At 38.0% G+C, this 25,446-nt stretch overlaps 1 long non-coding RNA gene across 2 annotated transcripts; it reads right to left on the bottom strand.

Moving 5' to 3' along the window:
- LOC131195112 (uncharacterized) lies at positions 1 to 25,121 on the bottom strand. 2 transcript variants are annotated; one of them, XR_009154366.1, is made up of 4 exons: positions 24,952 to 25,121; positions 18,044 to 18,215; positions 17,311 to 17,436; positions 1 to 127 (listed from the first exon to the last, which is right to left on the bottom strand). It is a non-coding gene; the product is annotated as an uncharacterized LOC131195112 (long non-coding RNA). The 2 variants fall into 2 exon arrangements; XR_009154365.1 differs by lacking the exon at positions 1 to 127 and having other exon boundaries at positions 15,852 to 17,436.
- Between the last annotated feature and the right edge of the window lie 325 nt (positions 25,122 to 25,446).

Here is a 25,446-nt window from a genome sequence, read left to right as displayed (position 1 = left end):
CAACAAATGTAACAACACTTCTGCCTTCCTCTGCAATCATCATCTCTCTCGCAAAGATTAGGTCTAGGATGACTACATTTGCAAAGATCCTTTGGACACTCCCCCGGCTTCTGTGGACTTTGCTTTCCTGCAATAGCGGAGAATAATGCAGAACAATGGTGGTTAATCTTAAAATATAATGTATAGGTAGTAGTCATTTGCCAACTGGTTTCTTTAGTGATTAAGCACAGTTACTAGTATGATGAAAAAATAATGACCAAGCCCTGCATTTATGATTTTTGCAGATTTGCAAAACAAAGGGAAGCTGAAGGACAATCACTGTTGCATTTGGGGACTGCTTTGCTTATCAAGAGAGTTGCTAAAAGAGAATTATCTGCATTAGGAGCACATCATTGGCAGGCAAACTTTATCAGTGGCAAAATTACTAAAGTTTGTTCATTTTCCTGGAGACTAATAAAGAGAAGATTAATTAGCTTCTGTGTTTCTTGCACGTTTTCAGAGCTACCTCAAAAAGATTTCTGAGAAGGATGCTTTGAACAATTTCTCCTTCCTGAGTTCCTATGGTACAACTACTACTTTATTCATTGAATACCTTGTTTTATTTAGAATGCGATTTTTCTTTGATACTTGAAAGCATTTCTGACTCACATAAGAGTCACAATCGGCACTGAACAGCAGGAAATTTTGTCACAGCTATTGTTCAACACTTTCTCTGTGGAATTCTAACCCTATCTTCCTTACAAAGCAGAGGTGGGTTTCAGCAGGTTCTGACCAATTCTGGAGAACCAGTACCGAAATTTTGAATAGTTCGGAGACCCAGTAGTAAAAATTCTGACTGGCTTCATCTATTCTCTGCCTCCCAAGTCCCAGCTGATCAGGAGGAAATGGGGATTTTGCAGTATCCTTCCCTGGGTAGGTGGGAATGGATTTTGTATCCTTCCCTGCCATGCCCACCAAGCCATGCCATGCCCACACACCACTATTACAAAGGCCAATACTTTTCAGGCTTTGACTGAAATTTATGCTAACAAAATGCAGAGGGAGATGGCTGAATGATATGACCTGTTGCTGTCTATGTAAAAGTAGCTTGCTATTTGCTTCAGCAATTTATATGAACACAGCCATTTAGTCTTCATTTTTCAGCAATTTATTCTTCATTCTCTTCTCCTACATAGAACCCACAACACTTACAAGCTTTGAAAAATGAACCAAATGTAATTTTCTCCCACTGAAGTTAAGGAAGTTTTAAATTTAGCTGCTTTTATCTAAAATATAAATAAAATAAAATAATAAAATATTTGTGCAGTTGCTTTTTACATTGTGTGAGTCGGTTGTATTGTGTTGTATTGTGTGTATGTAAAGTGTGAAAGTTGGTTTTGAGCTTTTTATGGCTGTGTGAGGTACCCGCTTGTTGCAGGGCCATTTTGGGTGGCAGCTGCTTACTTTGTGTGTGAGTCTGTTGTGTTGTGTGTGTGTGTAAAGTGTGAAGGTTGGTTTTGGTACCTCTTATTGTTTTGTGTACATTATTTATTATTTATTATGGACTTGGCTTTGACGCATGGATATACCAAGTGGCTTTTTCTAATTAACTTTCTTGTCAGTTTGTGGTTAAACGATAGTTTCTTTGAGCAATAACGTGGTAAGCTCATTTCACTTTCAGGCTGTTAGCAATTTCTTGTCCATTTCCTTTCTCATTCTACATCTCGAGCAAAGCAAATCTTCTTTCCTACATTCTAATGTGAGGTCCAGTTGGAAGAACAACATAGTAAAGATCTCCTTGTGGTTAATAGTTCCATTTTATTTTGGTAATAACATGCAGTTTGGAATATCATAACATTTCAAAGGATATAAGCAAACTTTCCTGGACCTCAGAAAACAAATTATATGCACTTTGGGAAATAAGTGTGATTTGAAGAGAACAGGATTAACTGGGGAAGAGCTGATTGAAAGGAGGTTGGAAATGAATGAGTTAAAGTCCTTTCAGTCATGGTTCAAACTAAAGCAAGGGATGGAAATATATATGGTTGCTCTTGTGAATGACCTAAATTGTAACTTAGGTGCTTGGAGTGCATCTTTTCTTGTCTTATTAGATCTCTTGGGACTTTTGATACTATCAACTCTAATGTGGTTCAGGGCTGCTATAAAAGTTACAATTTGAGGGCACAGCATTGTATGTGTACTTAAAATGTGAGCTTTTAATTTTATTTTATTTAAAAGATTAAAATACAAGATACAAAAAAATGCAACAACAAAACAGGAACAGGACAGGAACATTAAAAAAATGTGAATTAAAAGGACAAAAAACCCAAAAAACACGTATTATCCATTCACCTAAACATTGATAGATACATTGCAAAACAATATCTTCCCTTTAATAAAAAAAATCCACCTAATTTGACTTCTCATACATTATATAGTAGGGCGTGGTGGCTCAGGCTGTAAGATAGCCTGTTATTAAAACAGCTGCCTGCAATTACTGCAGGCTCGAGTCCCACCGACTCAGCCTTCCATCCTTTATAAGGTAAGTAAAATGAGGACCCAGATTGTTGGGGGCAATAAGTTGACTTTGTAAATATACAAATAGAATGAAACTATTGCCTTACACACTGTAACCTTGAGTCTTCGGAGAAGGCGGGATATAAATGTAAATAAATTATATATATATATATATATATATATATATATATATATATATATATATATATATATATATATATATATATCTTTGGTTATTCGGGTTTTCTCCGTAAATTGAAAGTGTCTTGGCAACGTTACGAAGTCTCATTCGTCATCTTCAGGCTTCAGTCGTGCTTCTGGGAGCAATGTGTGATCGCAGCTGTTTCTTCCTTTTAACTGCTAGTGGGGGTTTGAACTGATTGGGTGGGAGCTTGGCTGTGCTCTGATTGGATGGAGGTTTTTTTGTGTTCTGATTGGCTGGGGGTGTGTCCTGTTTGGGTGGGGCTTGGTTGTGCTCAATTTAGTCTGTATTGCAGGGGATTTGAGCTGGTGAGCTGCATAGCTGTTGTTTGGCTTTGTGGTGGTGCTACATCTTCATAGTGGGTGTCAGTCTGCTGCATGTATGGATTGGAGGGGTTTGAAATGGCTAATGTTGCAGCTGCGGTCTGGCTTCTGGTCCTTGGTCATGCTTCATGATCAGTGTGGGTTTGGGTCTGCTTTCTGGGTGGATGTGCGGTGGTGACATCCTGTGTGGACCTCGTGAGTGTGGGCCTCCATCCAATCAGAGCACAGCCAAGCTCTCACACAATCAGTTCAAACCCCCACTAGCACTTAAAGGAAGAAACAGCTGCGATCACACATTGCTCCCAGAAAGCTGAAGCCTGAAGATGACGAATGAGACTTCGTCGAAACGTTGCCAAGACACTTCCAATTTTACGCGGGAGAAAACCCGAATAACCAAAGATCTACATACAAACACCCGCGAAAACCTCAGAAAACAAATTATATATATATATATATATATAAAAGAAAGAATAGTTAACAGGTTAAACAATAATAATGTTAAACTTCAAGGCTTCGGTTAACAATGTGACCTGTAAAGTTCTCAATTGTTCCTTCTTGGTGATACTAAAACTCACAGTCATTTGATGTCATTTGATGGTAAGAGTACTTGGGGCTGTTACTTCTAGGTTGAGAAGAGTTTCCAAAGATCTAGGAATGACATCAGAGCACTCTGACCAGATGAGTATAGTGCTAGAAACAGCTAAAATACTAATCAGAATCTCAAAGTCCCAGTTCTCTGATAGAGGATACAAGATTTTGGGAGATATTACCCCAAATCACCCATTACCATTTATAGGAATAAAAATGGAAATATACTGTATTTTTCAGAGTAAGATGCAAAGTGAAACATTCACCTAGCTTTTGGGAAGGAAGACAAGGGGAAAAAAATTGCCTCTGCCTCTGGCTCCCAGCAATTTACTTCCTTGCAGCAAACAGTAAACAGCCTGGTCAGCTTCAGCACAGCCTGATTTAGCACAAACAGCTGAGTGATGGCTGGATCAGTCTCCTGGAATACCGCCTATCAGCTGTTCCAGGCTGCAGGGATCGCCACTGCCTGTCGCCGCCCATTGCTGCTGCTGCCTATCGCTGTCTCCTTGTGTCCGTTTTTGGCCCCCGCACGTCCCATTTTTGGCCAGTTCTAGGTGGTAGGGATCACTGCTGCCTCCATCTATCCCCACTGCCTGGAATGAGCCAAAAATGGGATGTGCAGAGGCTGAAAATGGGGCGCGTGTAGGTCAGAAATGGGGCACACGGAGACTAAGAGCAATTGCAATAGCACTTACACTTATATAACTCTTCACAGTGCTTGGTAAACTCTCTAAGCAGTTTACCAAGTGAGCATATTGCCCCCAACGATCTGGGTCTTCCTTTTACGAACCTTGGAAGGATGGAAGGCTGAATCAACCTTTAGCCTGGTGAGATTTGAACTGCCAAATTGCAGTCAGCTGGCAGTCAGCAGAAGTAACCTATAGTATTGCATTCGAAACACTGTGCCACCATGGCTAATGAAGAGATGACTTAATTAGCATCTGCATCCCACACTTTCAGAGCTACCTCAGAAAGGATTTCAATTAAATTAAAGAACATCACTATTTGAAAATACCGGTCTGGCTCTTCACAATGGAGGCATTGATTCATCCAAATGTTAGTGATATGAAAAATATTACTATCTATAAAGACATTTTGAATGAAAGGGGGCAACTTAAAACTAAACAAGAATTGAGTGGTTGAGAGATTGATATAACATGGTGATCACAAATGCAGATACACTCCTGATATCAGAAGGATGCTAAAATGTATGGTTTCTATAAAGAACTAACAGAATTAGACCAGATACTAACAGGGACAGATGAAAAACTATAAAGAAAATATATAGCTATTTGTTAAGTATCAAGAAGGAAGATGAACAAGTAAAAGAGACAATGATAGTATGGGCTAAAAATTTTGATTATCCATTGGAGTTAGATAAATGGCAGAAACTATGGGATAGAAATTATAAATTAATGATGTCAACTGCATATAAAGAAAAACTTTATAAAATGTTTTATAGATGGCATTTTCCACCCTCAAGGTTAGCAAAGATGTTTAAGAATATGTCTGGAAAATGTTGGAAATGCCACCAGATACCTGGTTTGTATTCTTATATGAGGTGGACGTGCCCAAAAGCAAAAAAATGGACAAAAATACATACATGGCTGGAAAAAATGGTAAAACAACATATTGATCTGAAACCAGAAATATTCTTGTCGGGCATTTTACCGGATAAGTACAATAAAGGGAAAGCATATCTGATTTTACATGTATTGAATGCAGCTAGAATTGTATTTACATAACAATGGAAAAGTGAAGAGATCCCAACAGATAAGAATGTGATTAAAAAAATATTAGAATGTGCAGAAATAGATAGGCTAACACAATTAAGGAAAAGAAAGAAATTGAATACTTTTGGACCTCTGGGATTTATTTTATCAATGGTAAATTGATAAAAACAGGAGTTAGAAATGGGGAAATATAAGGAAAAGATCAATGATATAAGGGAGGTATGTTAAAATCATTAAGTAAACATTATTTTTTGTTGTTGGTACTTCAATCAATACTAATGTAATGAACACTGTTGTAAATATTTTGATTACTATTTCCTAAAACTATTTGTACCCAGAAAACACACAGTTTATTGAAAATGGAATTTTTATATATTATAAAATAAAAAACTTGATGGGGGGGAAAAAAGAAAGGATTTCAGTCTGCTGCTAGACTTACACCTCTTAGACGGGAAACTCTGAACAATTCTTCCTTCCTAACTGAAGCCAGAAAAATTGGGAAAAAATTCATGGAAGACTATTTCAGTATATGATAACTATTGCAAGCTTATTATATGGACAGAGAAAGATTCAATGCTACCCACTTTGGAGGAATAGTTGGTGAATTTGACAAGAAGAGGACCATAAGGGGCGTGCATAAGCGCACAAACGTGCCTACCATTCCTGTCCTATTGTTTTTCTTTTCTTCTTCCTATATATATATATATGCTTATACCTCCTAATATTTACTCATATATATGTTTATACACTATATAACCTTTCTGTATGATACTTATATATATTGTTGTGACAAAATAAATAAATAAATAAATAAATAAATAAATAAATAAATAAAATAAAAATAAAATAAGCAACAGGAAATTTCCCCAGAGAAATTGCTCAACATATTCTCAGTAGGATTCCTAATTTTACTTTTGTTTCAAAGGCCAATTCAATCCACTGATTTTTTCAGGCTTAAATCTTATCAAAATGAATTGTAATTTTCTCCAACCTCAAAGGTCTGCAATATGTTTTAGGTTAAAAAAGAAATGTCAAAACAATCAATGTGAAGTTGGTTAAGCAATAAATTTCAACTTTAGAGTTCTTTATCATTCTTATTTCTTTTCAAGAGTTATAAAATTAATATATATTGATTGGAAATGTGCACTTTCAACTTATTGAGAGAAAATGGAGATAATAGTTGAAAAAGTCACCATTTAGAGATGCAGCTAATATCTCCAGCATGGAATACATTGAGTTTGAAATTTTTGATATATATATATATAAATAAATTATATATATATATATATATATATATATATATATATATATATATATATATATATATATATATATATATATGTTTTCTGAGGTTTTCATAGGTCTTTGTTGTTGCGGTTTCTCCGTGTTGAGCCAACACGCCATTCGCATCTTCAGGCTTCAGCCGCTTCTGGGAGCACGGCTGAAGCCTGAAGATGACAATGAGACTTCGTCGAACGCCGCCAAGACACTTCCAATTTTACACGGAGAAAACCCGAACAACCAAGACCTATATATATATATATATATATATATATATATATATATATATATATATATATAACCTTTCTTTTCAAATATAATCTCCATTTTCCTCAATAAGACAGATAGACAGACAGACATACACACACACATACAATCACACACACAAATAAAACACACACACACACAATCACACACACAAATAAAATAAAGGTAAAGATGAAGGCATAAAACTCAGTGAGGCTTCGTTCTCTTTTCTCCATCCTCTCTCTTCACCAAACAGCTACTTTTATGTCTCACCTGTTGGGAGGTGGCTCCCAGTTGTGGAGGGGAATCCCATCCAAAGAGCTAGAAGGCCCACAAGGAGAAAGGTGGTGAGCAGCTTCATGCTGTCCTTCAGATTCAGCAAATGACTTAGAATGATCAAAAATTACTTTTCAATAAAGAATAATCTTTATTTAGCATAATATTACATTATTATAATAAGCTGTGCCCACTCAAAAGAAGGAAGAAAGTTCTCTGAAATAACCAGGAGTACAACAGGTGGCAAATTTCTTGCTGTTCCGATCTATTGATCAAGAAACACTTGGAGGCTGATGAAGGGATTAGAAATATGCTATGAAACAGTTGAATACATGGAGTTGCCAAACAGGAAGCCTGTTAATAGATTACAAATTAGATGTTAAACTTAAACAACAAAGCTAAACAAGCACCTATTTTCCTAATTTTACTTTTGTTTCAAAGGCCAATTCAATCCACTGATTTTTTCAGGCTTAAATCTTATCAAAATGAATTGTAATTTTCTCCAACCTCAAAGGTCTGCAATATGTTTTAGGTTAAAAAAGAAATGTCAAAACAATCAATGTGAAGTTGGTTAAGCAATAAATTTCAACTTTAGAGTTCTTTATCATTCTTATTTCTTTTCAAGAGTTATAAAATTAATATATATTGATTGGAAATGTGCACTTTCAACTTATTGAGAGAAAATGGAGATAATAGTTGAAAAAGTCACCATTTAGAGATGCAGCTAATATCTCCAGCATGGAATACATTGAGTTTGAAATTTTTGATATATATATATATATAAATAAATTATATATATATATATATATATATATATATATATATATATATATATATATATATATATATATATATATATATATGTTTTCTGAGGTTTTCACGGGTGTTTGTATATAGGTCTTTGGTTGTTCGGGTTTTCTCCCGTGTAAAATTGGAAGTGTCTTGGCGACGTTTCGACGAAGTGTCTTGGCGACGTTTCGACGAAGAAAACCCGAACAACCAAAGACCTATATACAAACACCCGTGAAAACCTCAGAAAACAAATATTGCACCTCTACGGGGAGGAAATCCACCATCTGACCAGGACCTATGAAGAACTAGAAGTCCAAAGAGCTTCCATTTTATGTGACCTCGCATTCTCTGAAACTGCGATCAAAATTTAATCCCCAAATGCTTCCAATTGAAATTCCACTCCAACTCTGCAGCCACCAAACGCATCCTAAAAAGAACAGAATTGGCCTTAATCAGAAATGAACTTCACACAAAAAGATTCCTCCTAGATCAAATCAACAAAGATCTCCTCACACTTCACCTCAAACTCAGCAACAAGATGCACCCTGCACTTTGGGACAAATCCAAAACAACTTGCCGTCTGGAGGCGAAACACAGACCACCCTCAAAACAGACACGCACACCAACAAACTCCGAAGACTACAAGAACGCCAAAACAAACCCCTCCACCCTCACAGCAACACATGAAACAAACAGTGCATAACATCTCAGATAGGATCCTCACCAAAGCTGAAACCGATGTCCTTTCCAAAGTTCAACTTTGCAGTCACTCCCAAATACATCCCCACGAAACCATTATATGCGGAGTTGAAACCAGCCTGACCAAAATCAACCCGATGGCGCTAACAAAATCAGACTCGAGATCTCCAACATCCTCTGCACCAGCAAGCCACCCAAAAGCAACTTACCCAAGAGGAACAGACAGCACTACTTAACCTGAAAAAGATACCAGCATAATAATCCTACCAGCAGACAAGGGCAAGCACGGTGGTTATGAACACATCTGACTACCAAACCAAATTAACCAACCTACTCCAAGACCCTGCATACAAGCCCCTAAAACAGACCCCACCACCTACCTAGAAAAACCACTAGATCCAAAATAAAAGCCTCCCCATCAGCGAAGAAATCCAACAAAGAATCATTCCCAGAGAAATCATCCAGATGCCCTAAGCTCTATGGCCTCCCAAGATACACAAAGAAGGAACCCCCACTCAGACCCATAGTCAGCTCCATAGGCTCACCTCTACAAAACCTAGCCAAATTTCTCGCCAAACAACTACAGCCCTATGCAGAATCCATCACCTCACGTAAAAACTCATTCCAGTTCATAGAGATCATAAAGAAACAAAACTTACAGCCCAGCGACCTACTCGTGAGCTTTGATGTCATATCCCTCTTCACCCAAGTGCCAATCAAAGAAGCCTTGACAGCTATCCAAAACAAATATAACCTCCCCAAGCACATCCTAGATCTGACCAACCACTGCCTATCCAACACATACTTCATCTATAATGGACAAAAATACAAACAAATAGAAGGAGCACCCACGGGATCACCCCTCTTACCTGTCATTGCCAACCTCTACATGGAACACTTTGAAACCCAAGCACTAGAAAAATCTGATCACAAACTCAAACTCTGGCTCAGATATGTAGGCGACACCTTCATAATGTGGCCAGACGGGAAAGAAAAACTTGACAACTTCCTCACACACCTCAATAGCCTACACCCCAAAATACAGTTCACCATGGAAACAGAAGTTAACAACCAACTTCCCTTTCTAGATGTCTTAGTCTACAGAAAACCCAATGGCTCCCTAGGACACACCATCTCCCAGAAGAAAACACACACAAACCGCTATCTGCATGCACTCTCACACCACCACCCAGCACAGATCAACTCCGTAGCCAAGACACTCATCTCCACACCAAAAAGCTTAGCTGATGAACAACACCTAAAACCGAACTAGACACTCTCACTAACGTACTAACATCCAATGGATTCCAAAGAAATAAGATTACCAAGCTAATCCAAAAGAACCCCCCACTAAAATCCAAGACAGAGAACAAGAAAATGGCACAGCCCTCCTCCCATATATAAAAGGCACCACAGACAGAATCAGCAAGATCCTCCACAAACACAACATCAAGACAGCATTCTGCACAAACAGAAAAATATCCACCATCCTAAGAAACCCCAAAGACAAAATTGAGTTAGAAAATCAAGGAGTATATGAAATCCCATGCACCGCCTGCCCCACCACATACATTGGACAAACCAACAGAAGAATAAGTGCACGCATTGAAGAACACAAGAACTCATTCAAAAAAGAGGAACCAACTTCTTCCCTGGTCCAACACTTTAAAGTCACAGGACATGATATTGACTTTAAAAAGACCAGAACTATCGCCAAAACTGAACACTTTAACAACAGAATAATCAGAGAAGCCATTGAGATAGAAAAACGCCCACACAGCATGAACAAATGAGATGACACCTCCCGCCTACCAGCCATTTGGAAACCCGCCCTTATTGACAAACGAGTCCCTAACACGAGGAATGACACCAGACCCACACTCACGAGGTCCACACAGGATGTCACCACCGCATCCACCCAGAAAGCAGACCCAAACCCACACTGATCATGAACTACGACCAAGGACCAGAAGCCAGACCGCAGCTGCAACATTAGCCATTTCAAACCCCTCCAATCCATACATGCAGCAGACTGACACCCACTATGAAGATGTAGCACCACCACAAAGCCAAACAACAGCTATGCAGCTCACCAGCTCAAATCCCCCTGCAACACAGATTAGACTGAGCACAGCCAAGCTCCCACCAACACAGGACACACCCCAGCCAATCAGAGCACAAAAAACCCCCCATCCAATCAGAGCACAGCCAAGCTCCCACCCAATCAGTTCAAACCCCCACTAGCAGTTAAAAGGAAGAAACAGCTGCGATCACACATTGCTCCCAGAAGCACGAAGCTGAAGCCTGAAGATGACGAATGAGACTTCGTCGAAACGTCGCCAAGACACTTCCAATTTTACACGGGAGAAAACCCGAACAACCAAAGACCTATATACAAACACCCGTGAAAACCTCAGAAAACAAACAAATATATATATATATATATATATATATATATATATATATATATATATATATATATATATATATATATATATATATATATATAAGATGGCAACCTTTCTTTTCAAATATAATCTCCATTTTCCCTCAATAAGACAGATAGACAGACAGACATACACACACACATACAATCACACACACAAATAAAACACACACACACATAATCACACAAACAAATAAAATAAAGGTAAAGATGAAGGCCTAAAACTCAGTGAGGCTTCCTTCTCTTTCCTCCATCATCTCTCTTCACCAGACAGCTACTTTTATGTCTCACCTGTTGGGAGGTGGCTCCCAGTTGTGGAGGGGAATCCCATCCAAAGAGCTAGAAGGCCCACAAGGAGAAAGGTGGTGAGCAGCTTCATGCTGTCCTTCAGATTCAGCAAATGACTTAGAATGATCAAAAATTACTTTTCAATAAAGAATAATCTTTATTTAGCATAATATTACATTATTATAATAAGCTGTGCCCACTCAAAAGAAGGAAGAAAGTTCTCTGAAATAACCAGGAGTACAACAGGTGGCAAATTTCTTGCTGTTCCGATCTATTGATCAAGAAACACTTGGAGGCTGATGAAGGGATTAGAAATATGCTATGAAACAGTTGAATACATGGAGTTGCCAAACAGGAAGCCTGTTAATAGATTACAAATTAGATGTTAAATTTAAACAACAAAGCTAAACAAGCACCTATTTTCCTAATTTCCAAACTAGTTCAAGAGGAAACATTTAGCTGGGGATAGAGTCAGGGATGCAGCCAAATGATATAACAAAGAAAAACAGCTATCAACCTGGGTTGGAGGAATCCTAGTTATAAATGGATGGCTGAAGAATTTAAAATAAAAGTCAAGGACCAAGTACTCTAAAAAGGCCAGTAAATTAAGTTTACCTGTGGATGCTCAAAGTTTATGACAGCTAATCTGCAGCAAAGGGAATCAAAAGCAGGTGATATGAAAGCAATATCATTATTCCCCAGAGAAAGAAAGGAAAGAATGGGATCTATCTATCTATCTATCTATCTATCTATCTATCTATCTATCTATCTATCTATCTATCTATCTATCTATCTGTTTCTCAAGAGACAAATAAGATGGTCTGGTACTCCCATCTCTTTAAGAATTTGCCACAATTTGTTGTGATCCACACAATCAAAGGCTTTAGCATAGTCAATGAAGCAGAAGTAGATGTTTTCCTGGAACTCCCTAGCTTTCTCCATGATCCAGCGTATGTTGGCAATTTGATCTTTAGTTCCTCTGCCTCTTCGAAATCCTGCCTGTACTTCTGGTAGTTCTCGATACACACACTGCTGGAGCCTAGCTTGTAGGATTTTTCAGCATAACTTTACTAGCATGTGATATGAGTGCAGATGTGAAATGCTCCCCATTTGGACCGGATCACTCGATCCGGTAGCAATGGTGGCAGGTGGTTCGGAGAACCAGTAGTAAAAATCCCTGCCCCCCCCCACCCATGCCCAGTTGAGCCACACGATGATCAGAGGTTGTTTTTTTTTAACTTTTAAAAGCAAACATTCTCCCGGAAAATCATCAATCCCTCTGGCATCAGCCATCTGAAGCCTACTCCCTTCTGGTACAATTTGCTTGACAAAAAGTAATATTTCTTTCTCATTTCACGTACCTGTCTGGGAATCTGCCTCAGAATGGCTATCTCCCTGCCCCTATAAGTCAGTGCCCCACTCCTATGTTTTCTAAGAATTTCATCTCTCGTCTCTCTTCTCACAAATTTGACATGAACCTCTCTAGGAACTGCATGCGTGCGTGCATATTTTGAATTAACTCTATAAGCTCGATCCACATCCCAATTCATAAAGTCAACACCTCTCCCAAGAAATTCTCCCAACAGTTTAGTCACAACATCTCTCAAGTCTTCTTGGTCCACTTCTTCCAGATTTTGAAACCTAAGGAAATAAGACATTTTATCCATCTGTAGTCCAAGCACAGCATTGCCTGTCGTCTCCTCTCTTTTCTGCACTGCCCGCATCTCTCCTCAGACCTTCCACTTTCTGCTTGTTTTCTGCTGAGACTTGTTGAGTGTCCTTTAAATCCTTTTGGATAGTCACAATTTCTGCTCTTATTTCATCCAGTTTCTTGTCCATATTAGATAACTTTTCCAAAATTCTCTCCATTTCTCCAGCAGTTGGTCTCTGACCTTTGCCATTTAAAATTTTAAAATCCTCAGGCAAGCACAGTATCCTTGTAATTTCCTCCGGATCCACCAGGGGCACTCACAGGAGCAACGAGTCCAGAGTACAGTTAGTCAACCAGGAAGCCGAAGGAAGTGATGTCATCAAGATTCTCATAGTGAAGGCGGAAGCTGGACGCCACCATTGTTCCCCAGAGGGAGGGGGGGCCTCAAACCCTCCCTCCTAAATTTCTCCATCACCTCTTCTCTCCCGAGCTCCACAAAACCGGTAATCTTGTTATTTTAAGTTCTCCTCTCTCCAAAGTGATTCGTGCTCCTTCCTGTCGCGGGAGAGAAACCCCCGCACTCCGGAGCACTCCACTCACATTTGCCGATATCTCCTTCCCTTCTCCCTTCCTCAATTCTTCTCCGTTCCCTGTTCGCCACCAGGCTGCTGCAATTATAATTACAATTGCGGAGGCTGCGGCCTACGTGGAGGAACACAAAGCCCTCCTGGAATTAGATGACCCAGGAGTTGAAGAAGGGGAGGTTATAGACCATGGGGAGGAGGCGGCTGCCGCTGTTGCGGCCCTGGAGTTGGGTCAGGCTGAACCCAGAGTTCTGAGATCAAAAACTAGGAAGTGACAATGATATTTGGTATTGTGTTGGTTTTCCTTATTCTCCTTTGTATGATATTCTGATTATTCTTGACCCTTCTTTATTGCGTATGTAAGATTGATAAACTTAGCTACTTCGTATCACCTGCTTGCCATATGGCTGTTGTATGTGTTTAAAATTTTGAGTAAAATTCTTATCTTGTATAAGAAAAATGAAAATTTACCATACCTGATATGTATTTGTATAAACCTTTTTTGACCAATAAAAACTTTTTGGATAAAAAAAAAAAATTAAAAGCAAACATTCTGCCCCCATCCGGAGGAATCCAGGGGCTGGTTAACCTCTTTCTCAATAGCTTCTTCAGGCAAACCTAGGCAGAAAACTGGTAGCTTGGTTGACCTTGGCTTGTAGGGAAGCCCTGGTGAAATTGATGAACTAAATCAGGGCATGTACTCTGCATTTTACCACGAGTGATCTGCAAAAAATAGCCTTTCCAATGAATCAAGAACTGAATCCCTTTGCTTCTTTTTCTAGAGTCTAGAATTGTTTCCACCTCGTATTGTGATTCTCCCTCTACCATGACTGGTGATAGAGGGGGACTCTGTGATTGTATTGTGCTTGGGGGAACATCTTCAAAGATTAATGCTTGATGAAATACCGTATGCACCTCCTTTGAAGGGGATAATGGGATGTGGAAGGTTACAGGGTTGATTTGTCAGAGAACTTTGAACTGTTCAACAAATTTATCATCTGGTTTCATGGAAGCTCTTGAAGAAGCTTAAAACTCGGTAGAAAGTCAAGAACTTTGTCTCTTATTGCTATGCTGATCCCTCCTGCTGATGGGCATTTGCTGCCTTGTAAATCTGTTTTGCTTGGTTGAGCTGCTGTTTCCAAAGATCTTGGGCTGCAATTTGCTCCTATAAGAAATCAACCACTCCTGGGACAGTTAACTCCAGTGCAGGGTGATCTGGCAACATTTTAGGGTATGTGCATTATACAGCTTTAAATGGTGTTATTGAAGTTAGTGAGTGAAGCGAATTGGGGGAGATTGTCTTTGTCAGGAACAATCGTTTGCTTTGGCAGCCACTCCCCCAGCTTTGGAAACCCTCAGCCTTGACTCATGTTTCTGTCTGTGCCCTGCCTTGTGCCCTTGACTTGTGAACTTGCCTTGCCCTGTGGATTTTCCTTTTGCCTCATGGACTCACCTTGCTGAGTGGACCTTGACTCTGGACCTTGCCCCATGAGCTTGCCCTTGTCTTTGTACTTTCTCTCTGCCTTTCAAATTGGTTTGTTGCTTACTGGCTTTTGTTTGTGGGACTGTGGGTGGCTGCCTTCTGGGAAGTGTGCAGTGGAGCCTTACTGGCCATTGCAGGGCTGTTTGTTGTTCCATTTAACAGAGCAATAATAGAGACTATTGAAGCCTGCCCCTCCTAGGTGACCTGGGTCATAACAATATGTATAAGGTCTTCTGCATATGGTATATATAATCCATATTTTTGGACTTGGCTTTGATGCATGGATATACCAAGTGGCTTTTTCAAATAACTTTCTTGTCAGCTTGTGGTTAACCAATAGTTTCTTTGAGCAATAATGTGGTTAGCTCATTTCACTTTCAGACTGTTAGCAATTTCTTGTCCCTTTCCTTTCCTATTCAACATCTGAAGCAAAGCAATTCTTCTGTCCTACATTCTAATGCGAGGTCCACTCCTTGTGGTTAATAGTTCCCACATTTACTCTGGTAATAACATTCAGAATTCCCCAAATGCAGTCCAGTTTGGAATATTTCCAAAGGAATATATTCATTTCCAAAGGATATAAATAAATTTTTCTTGACCTGAGGAGGACAACAGGAGGTGATAAGCAGCTTGGAAAATGAGTGTGATTTGAAGATGTGAGATATAAGACCCAAATATTTTAATCCTCACAGTGCATAAACAAGTATGGTTCACAAAATCAAAGGTTTATTGGAGATAAAATGAAGAAAATAAAACGAAAAAAAAAAAAGCGGTTGCAAGCGTGGCCTCTTAGACCCTTCCCAAATGGATGGAGTTCAACAAACACAAGAAGCAGTTTTCAAGCTACACATTTTATACTCCTACACAATGCACGCCACACCTAAGAAACTCCCCCCTAAACCCTTTATTCTACTAAGAATACTTTATTCTACTTTATTCTACTAAGTCATTTCTTTAAGTCATTTCATTCTCTAAAGGGTCATCATGACAATTTCTTTGGAGAAACAGATATCTTATCTTGTTTACTAGTAGCTTCCTCCTGGGTGAATGTTCCCATCCAAGCCTTGCCTTGGATGTATGTTCCAGTCTCCAAAGAAAGATTTTTAGCAAGTCATCACATACTGTTTCACTGAATATGATTTCACAAATTTCACTGAATTTGTGGTCATTTTACAACAGTAAGAACATCATAGTTTTTTAATACATTACACTTCATACAAGAGTAACTTACTATTCATTTCCTTCAAAGAGAAATAGGATTAACTCGTGAAGAGGTGATTGAAAGGAGGATGGAAATGAATGAGTTAAAGTCCTTTCAATCATGGTTCAAACTAAAGCAAGGGGTGGAAGTGCAGCTTCCCTTGTCTTATTAGATCTCTTGGGGACTTTTGATACTATCAATCCTAATATGGTTCTGGGCTCCTATGAAAATTACTATTTGAGGGCATGACATTGTAGGTGTCTACTTAATATGTGAGCTTTTTAATTTTTATTTTATTTAAAAGATTAAAATACAAAATCCAAAAAAAATGCAACAAAACAAAACAGGACAAGAACATTAAAAATGTGAATTAAAAGGTAAAAAAACCTAAAAACACGTATTATCCACTCAGCTGAACATTGGCAGATATACTGCAAAAAAAAATCATCCCTTTTTGTAAAAAAAGTCCAAAATTTATAGACTTCTACATCTATTTGAAACCTAATTTGACTTGTCATACATTATATATGAGAAAGAATAGTTAACAGGTTAAACAATAGTAACATTAAACTTCAAGGTTTCTGTTAACCATGTGACCTGTAAAGTTCTCAATTTTTCCTTCTTGGTGATACAAAAATACGAAACTAAACTCACAGTTTAATCGAATCTATTCGGCCATGGAAAGGTTGTCTTTTTAGGGGATATACTGTAATTAAATTTTGTTTAGTAGAGATTACCAAGATATATTCTGTAGGTTAATAAAGAACTGAAAGGTGAAATTTGAGATGCTATTTTATTTATGACAGAGAAACAATAATTTCTATTACAATGAATCATCTTTCTTCATTTTTCATAATATTTCATTATCATTATAATAAGCTGTGCCCACGCGAAGGAAGGAAGGAAAGAAGGAAGGAAGGAAGGAAGGAAGGAAGGGAGGGAGGGAGGGAGGGAGGAAGGAAGGAAGGAAGGAAGGAAGGAAGGAAGGAAGGAAGGAAGGAAAAATGTTCTTTGAAATAACCTGAAATAGCAAGTATCTTGCTGTTTTCATCTCTTGATCAAGAAACATTTCTGAAGCTGATGAAGGGATCAGAAGATGCTGGAGGTTTACATGGAGTTGCCAAACCACTTTCATCAATGGGAAAACCTGTAAACGGATTACAAATTAGATGTTAACTTTACAAATTAGAGGTTAACATTTAACAACAATACAAAAGTAGCTAAACAAGTATCTATGTTTCTCATTACCAAACTAGTTCAAGAAGAAACATTTTGTTGGAGACAGCATCAAGGAAGCAGCCAAATGACATAATAAAGAAAAACGTCTGTCAGCCTAGGTTGGAGGAACTCTAGTTTTCAATGGATGGCTGAAGAACTTAAAATAAGTGTTCAGGACCAGCTGCTACAGGAAGACTGATGAAGTGCAACAATGCCAGCAAATTAGGTTTGTATGTGGTTGATCCAAGTTTCTGGTAGCTAATCTGAAGCAAAAGAATCAAAGGCAGGTGAAGTGAAAGCAATACCTGTATTCACCCAAGAAAGAAAGAAGGAAAGAAGGAAGGAAGGAAGGAAGGAAAGAAAGAAAGAAAGAAAGAAAGAAAGAAAGAAAGAAAGAAAGAAAGAAAGAAAGAAAGAAAGAATGGGGAGAAGATTAGGCTACAGGGCTAAAGGCAAGGGAGTATGGAGCATATTCCCTTTTTTTTCAAGACTATGATAATATGGAATCCAGAGCACGCTTGAGAAGAAAGTACTACCTGAATCCTGGAGTTTCTTATGCTGGGTCCACACAGCGCATTGCACAACAATAGTCACAACATTTCTTTTTTTTTTTACAACCATAATCTGTCCGGCATTCATTAGGCTGAGGTCCAGAGCAATCACAGATATCGATTGGACACACTCCTGGCTTCTGCTTAACTGGACCTTCTGGTAATGGCAGAGGGGAATCAGGGGAGGAATGTTGTCGAATTATTACATTATATGAGTTCATATCATATTATCAAATTATTATTATTATTATTATATTAATTATATTAATTACATTTATTATTACATTAATTACTTTTAATATCTATATAAACATATATATACACACACACAGGATAGGAAGGCCTGGAGGAACGTTGTCCATGGGGTCGCAATGGGTCAGACATGACTTTGCAACTAACAACAACAACAACAACAACAACACACACACACACACACACACACATAAATATCATGATTTTTTCCAATTCTTTTTTTTTTCAACTCAGGCATCTCTTGGTACTACAATGTCAGTAAATTGTGTGTTTCGTTTTTCAAGAACTGGCATGTTGTGTTCAAAATGACGATCCGTCTGTATTCGAAAGTCCCACAAGATCTTCACCTTCTTATTTTTGATAACTTTTTCCACTTTATGTTCCCATGACTTTTTGGATACAGGTAAGTCGTATTTTTTTTTCATAATAACCAGTGGATTAATTTAGCAACTTGGTCGTGTCTAGCTTTGTAATCAGTTTATGCAATTTTGCTGCATTCACATATTAAATGTGAAAGAGTTTCGACTTTGTTGTTGCAAAGTCGGTAGTTTGGATTGTCAGTGGATTTTTGTATCTTCGCTTTCATGGCATTAGTTTGTAGTGCTTGTTCCTGAGCAGCAAGTATTACATCTTCCGTTTCTTTCTTTCTTTCTTTTTTTAAAGTTTTATTTCCATGTTCCAACAACATATTCAGTGTACAGTCTATTATTCAACATTAATCATTCACTTTCATTTGTTACTAATTTGGGGCTGCTCAGCTACCACTTCCTTCCTTAACCCAACCTTTCCTCTTCCCTTCTTTACCTTCTTCTATTTTCTCCATCCTTCCTCTCCTTCACTTTTCTACTTCCTCTCTTCCTTCCCCACTTCTCTCTTCCTCCACCCTTTCTAACCCTCTCTCTTTCCCCTTTCTTCTTCCTCTCCTTTCCCCCTCTTCTACCTTTCTCTTTCCCTACCTACTTTCTTCCTTCACTCTCTCTACTCCTCTCTCCCTTTCCATTCCTTTCTAAAATGGCAGCTGAGCAGCCCCGAATTCATTTCAAATTATTCAAATTATTTCTATTTTTTAAATTACATATCTTCAATCATTCGTGTATATTATGATCTGAGATCGACAGATGGACAGACGCCAGGCTAAACAACTAACCTTTATTAACTGGCAATACACAAAACTGTAAACAACTCCCGAGCTTGCCAGAGACTTTCTGACAAGCAGAGCTCGCACTGACAGCTAAAAGAACCCGGCTGTCAGGGAGGAACCAATGGGCGCGCTTCCCACTTCCTGCTTTTCTTGTTGCCTGCGCCGCAGCCAATCAGAGCATTTTCTCTATTCTGGCTGCGGCAGACAGGTCGTAAGGGCGAGGACTTAACAGTGTACATTAATAATCCTTCATCTTCCACCCTCTCCCCCCTTCCCCCCGAGACCCAGAACAAAGTACAGGGTATAAAATTAACAATCATAAATTAAAATACAACATAAGTCATAATCCATAGTCACTCCTCATCCTTTGTACCCTCAACTCCTCTCCCAATTAAACATATAAACTAGTATAAAATTCCTAAATTCACTCATAAGCTATTTGGTACTTTTTAGTCTGATACTTATTTTGAATATAATCAATCCACATTCTCCATTCCGATACATATTTCTCTTGTGTATAGTCTTCCAAATACGCAGAGATTTTAGCCATCTCTGCCAAATTTGATACTTTAAGTGTCCATTCTTCAATTGTAGGCAAATCTTCTTTCTTCCAATACGGTGCAATCAAAAGTCTTGCGGCTGTTACTAAATTTAAAATCAATTTAGTCTCTATCACTGTACAGCCCGTGATTATTTCCAATAGAAACAACCGTGGAGTAAATTGAATCTTCTTTTTCAAAATATCCATTTCTTTCTTCTCTCCGTTCCTCTCTTAAGCCATGCCCATGTCAAGTTGTTATCACACTTTGCTCCAATGTTTTTCAAGTGTTTTCCATGCAGGGCTTTGGTTTTCCATCCATTTAATCTGTCATCCACCTGTTTTTCCTTACATTCTGCCTTTGTTTCTGTTGTATGTAAAGTGTGGTACATATTCAAGTTTGCATGTTTTCCGGTCCAGGTTTTCCAGTTCAGTCAAAGTCCAGTTGATGATTCCAGCTGAGTAGCATATCACTGGAACTGCCCATGTATTAATGGCTTTAATTATGTTTCCAGCATTCAGCTTTGATTTTAATATTTTGTGGACCCTCCCGATGTATTTCTTTTGCATTGACTCTTTCACTTTTCCATTCAAGATATTATCTGCTTCCAATATGCCTAGGAATTTGTAACCATCATCCTTTGCTAATGCTTTTACTGTACTATGCTTCCATTTCCCAGTTCTATTCCTTCTATTTTTCCATTTTTCCTTGCTGCATGGATAATATAGCCCATTTTGAAAGTCCAAAGTTCATTTTGATGTCATTGCTGAAAAGTTGAACTGTGTTGAGTATTGATTTAAGTTCAGTGGGGCTTTTTGCATATATTTTTAAGTCATCCATGTATAGTAGATGATTTATCTTGCCATGTTGGCTTGAGATTTGGTATCCCAGTTTTGTTTTTCGTAGAATTATTGTCAGCAGAATTAATGTGATGTTGAACAGTAGTGGTGAAACTGAATCCCCCGGAAGGTTCCTTGTCTGATGTTGACTTCCCCAGTGTTCTCCCCATTTGCTGTTAGAACTGTTTTTCATTTTTTCATGTTTGCTTTCAAAAATGTACAAATATTTTTGCTGATAACAAAGTTTTCCAGACATGTGTTAATCCAGCTGTGGGGTAATGAGTCAAATGCCTTCTTGTAATCAATCCATGCCGTATTTAAATTCGTTTTTCTTTGTTTTGCATTTTTAGTACCATTTTGTCAGTGAGAAGCTGATCTTTTGTTTCTCTTGATTTTTTTTTATAATTTCCTTTTTCTTCTACCGGATACAAACTGTTTTCCATCAGATGATTGAATACTGAATTTGCCAGTATTCTTGTAAAAAGTTTGAACGTTGTTGAGAGACAAGTAATTGGGCGATAGTTGCTTGGTTCTGTGACCTTTTTTTGATCTTTCATTATTAAATATGTTCGACCAGCTGTTAACCATTCTTTGCGTGTTGTATTTTGAAGCATTTGATCAAATTAAGTGGCTGTGCGATGATAGAGGCTGGTCATGTGCTTTAGCCAATATCCATGCAGTTCGTCCAGGCCAGGTGTACTCCAGTTCTTGACCTTCTTTGCTTATTTTGCAACCATGTCAGTTGTTATTACAATATTTTCCATTTTGTTTCATATTGTTTGTTGCTAAATATCTTTGATCCAGGAGGCAGTTTTGTTGTGTTCCATTGGGTTTTCCCACAGTTCTTTCCAAAAGTTCAAAGTTTTTTCTTTACATGGGTGAACATTAGTTTGGACTCAATTTTCATCAAGGGACCGGTAGAAGAGGTGTTGGTTTCTTCTGAGCTGGACATTTTCATGATATTGTTTAATTCGTCCTTTGTATCTTTCCATTTTCTTTGCTGTTGCTATTACACATTGTTTTAGTTCTTCCATGATTTCCGTTATTGTTTTTTCCTCCAGGTTGTATTTTTTGTGTAAACTATTTTTCAGCTTTCTGTTATTTAGTTTTCCTTCTTTCAAGTACTTCAGGTTGCTGACATCCCATTGTAGTTATTTTATTTTCAAGTCGAATTTTCCACTTTGGTGTTCCAGTGGGTTTCTTTTTTGTCATTTTATAACCCAGTTCTGCAGTTATAACGGCGGCTGTGCTATACATTAGTTGGTTGGTTTCATATGGTGTGCTGGATGGGATGGACATTAAAATGTTGTTCATGGCAGTTAACAGATCTTTCACTCCTTTGCTATGCACTTTGCGAATGGTAGGTAGTCTTTTTCTTTCTATGTTTTCTTTGATATGGTTTTCAATCTTTTCTTTCAGCATTTTTGCTAGATCACTTAGCTCTACACTTCCGAGTTGTTGCACAGGAGGATTTTCATCCTGTATGTTGGTTTCTTCCACTGGCTGGTCAGTTTGTTGAGGTGTTGGAGCAGTTTCTTCAGCTTGTTCATCATTACTTGTGGTTTTCTTTTTAATCAATATTTCTAGATATTGCATATCCACATCTGTGAAAACTTTATTATGGATGATGAAGCTTCTTTGATCCATTAATCTTTGTTCAGTTACGTCACTTTCTAGGTGTTTTTCCTTCCACAGTTGCATCATTCTTTTTTTAAATCCCCTGGCTGTTGGTTCTGCCTGGTAATAATATTTGATGATTTCTCAATTTTCTTCAGTCGTCCAAGTTTTGCATTTTTGTTTCAGTCACTTTGCAGTTGCACACCCTGGTTCTCTAGCAGTAACAACTGAGCCCTGTAGCCCCTTTTTCGACAGATGTCCAGGAGCCATAGCATCTGACATGGTCCTTATTGACTGGGGCGACGATCGATCCAGTGTGGAATTTTGTTGATTTCTTCTCATCATTAGTGATGGTAGGTGCCTAGGTTGGCTCATGGTGGCTAAGCCACTACTGATCAAAAGATGATAATCCCATAACCGTAGGAACTGCACTGGATAGCTGTCCAGGGCCAGCCATGGCAGTCTAACTTCCTGTTTAGTGGCAGTAAGGCAGGATAAGGAATGGGGGGAAGGAAAGCAACCTACCTGCCTGTTTGGTAGCAGAAATGCAGGATCAGGAAAGGGGGGGGAGAGAGGAAGTAGGCCTAACTGCCTGTTTGGTATTATTATTATTATTTACTCTATTCATTAAACATGAAACTCAGTCAACTTAACATTCAAAAATGCATCACAATTACCATTGACTGGTGCTAATGGTTGATACGGGTTGCTGCCAGTATCCTAGGTATCAACCAAGTACCTTCTTAAGAAGTACGATGTTCTAAGTAGCGCAGCTTTTTGCAGTTCTGCTGGTGTTATTGCAGGAAGCTGTAATTTGTTGATGTATCTTATCTTATTCTGACGTATCTTATAAAATGCTTGGACATGGTACCAAGTGCCCCGATGGCAATGGGTATCACTGTTACAAGTTTCATCCATATCCATGTAGTTTCGGTGGCCAGGTTGTGATATTTCATGATTTTTTCCAGTTCTTTTTCTTCAACTCTGGCATCTCCTGGTACCACGATGTCAATAAATTGTACATTTCGGTTTTCGACAACTGTGATATCTGGTGTGTTCTGTTCTGGGTGACGATCCATCTGTATTCGAAAGTCCCACAAAATCTTTACCACCACCACCACCTCCTCCTCCTCCTCCTCCTCCTCCTCCTCCTCCTCCTCCTCCTCCTCCTCCTCATTATTATTATTATTATTATTATTATTATTATTATTATTATTATTATTTCTTTTATTATTATTATTATTATTATTTTTATTCATTAAAAATGAAACTCAGTCAACTGGACATTTAAAAATGTGTCACAAATACCATTGACTGATGCTAATGGTTAATACCTGTATCCTGGTAGGTATCAACTAAGTATCTTCTTAAAATAATGTTAAAATGTTCTGAGTAGCACAGTTTTCTGCAGTTCTGCTGGTGTAATTGCAGAAAGCTGCAATTTCTTGATGTGTTTTGTAAAATTCTTGGACATTTATTACCACTACTACTACTACTACTATTATTATTATTATTATTATTATTATTATTATTATTATTATTATTACAATCAATACTAATGTAATGAACACTGTATTGATTACTATTTCCTAAAACTATCTGTACCCAGAAAACAAACTGTTTAATTGAAAATGGATTTTTTATATTTCATAATCCACTGGAGGATTAGTTGGTGAACTTGACAAGAAGCAGCAGGAAATTTCCCCAAGAGATATTGTTCAACATATTCTCAGTAGGATTCCTAAATTTAGCTTTGTTTCAAAGGCCAATTCAATCCACTAATTTTTTCAGGCTTCCAACTGCATATTTCACTTAAATCTTATCAACATGAATTGTAATTTTCTCTAACCTCAAAGGCCTGCAATATGTTATAGGTTAACAAAAAGTGTCAAAACAACCAATGTGAAGCTGGTTAAATAATCAGTTTCAACTTTAGAGTTCTTTATCATTCTTATTTCTTTTCAAATGTTATAAAATTAATATAGATTGATTGGAAATCTGCACCTTCAATTTATTGAGAGACAATGGAGATTATAGTTGAACAGGTTGCTATCTAGAGATGCAGCTAATATCTCTAGCATTGAGTACACTGAGTTTGAAATTTCTGATATATATAAACAAATGATATATATATATAAACATTGGCAACCTTTCTTTTCAAATATAATCTCCATTTACCCTCAATTATACGCACACACATATACATACACATATACATAAAATAAAACACAGATTGGTTTAATAATATCAACAATACAGTAAATTGTATGAAGAACTTCTCCAATAAAATTTAAATATGTGCATTTCTGAAAGTGCATTAGAGGTTAACATATGTTATCATATTTTCCCTAATAATAATGGTAGTAAAAGCTATATAAATTAATATTCAATCAGCTACATCAAATAGACAATTTAAAGGTACAGATGAAAGCCTAAAACTCAGTGAGGCTTCCTTCTCTTTCCTCCATCATCTCTCTTCACGAGACAGCTACTTTTATGTCTCACCTGTTGGGAGGTGGCTCCCGGTTGTGGAGGGGAATCCCATCCAAAGAGCTAGAAGGCCCACAAGGAGAAAGGTGGCGAACAGCTTCATGCTGTCCTCTAGATTCAGCAAATGACTTAGAATGATAAAAAAAAAATACTGCTGGGCAGAGCAGTGTAGGAACAGAAATGTGGTTAGGGCTCCACTTGCACAGAACTGCTATCAGAGTTCTGCCAAACTGGTTTGTATGCTTCAATTCTTTCTCCTCCCCCAAAACGTAAGCAATTCTTCTCATTTTTGTTGAAACAGAAGCTAGGGTTGCAACAGGTAGCAGCATTAGTAACTGCAACATTACTGTTTATTTCCAAAGGTTATAAACAAATTTTCCTGGGCCTGAGGAGGAAAACCTGGCAACTCCAAATCTCAACCAGCAAATGCTCTGTCTTACACATTGGGAAAACGAATCCAAACACTAAATATAAACTCGATGGACATTACCTTACATATGACCCCCACCC

The sequence above is a fragment of the Ahaetulla prasina genome, chromosome 3, assembly GCF_028640845.1.
Source record: "Ahaetulla prasina isolate Xishuangbanna chromosome 3, ASM2864084v1, whole genome shotgun sequence".
NCBI classification, from domain to species: Eukaryota; Metazoa; Chordata; class Lepidosauria; order Squamata; family Colubridae; genus Ahaetulla; species Ahaetulla prasina.
This window is presented reverse-complemented; position numbering and strand designations above follow the sequence as displayed.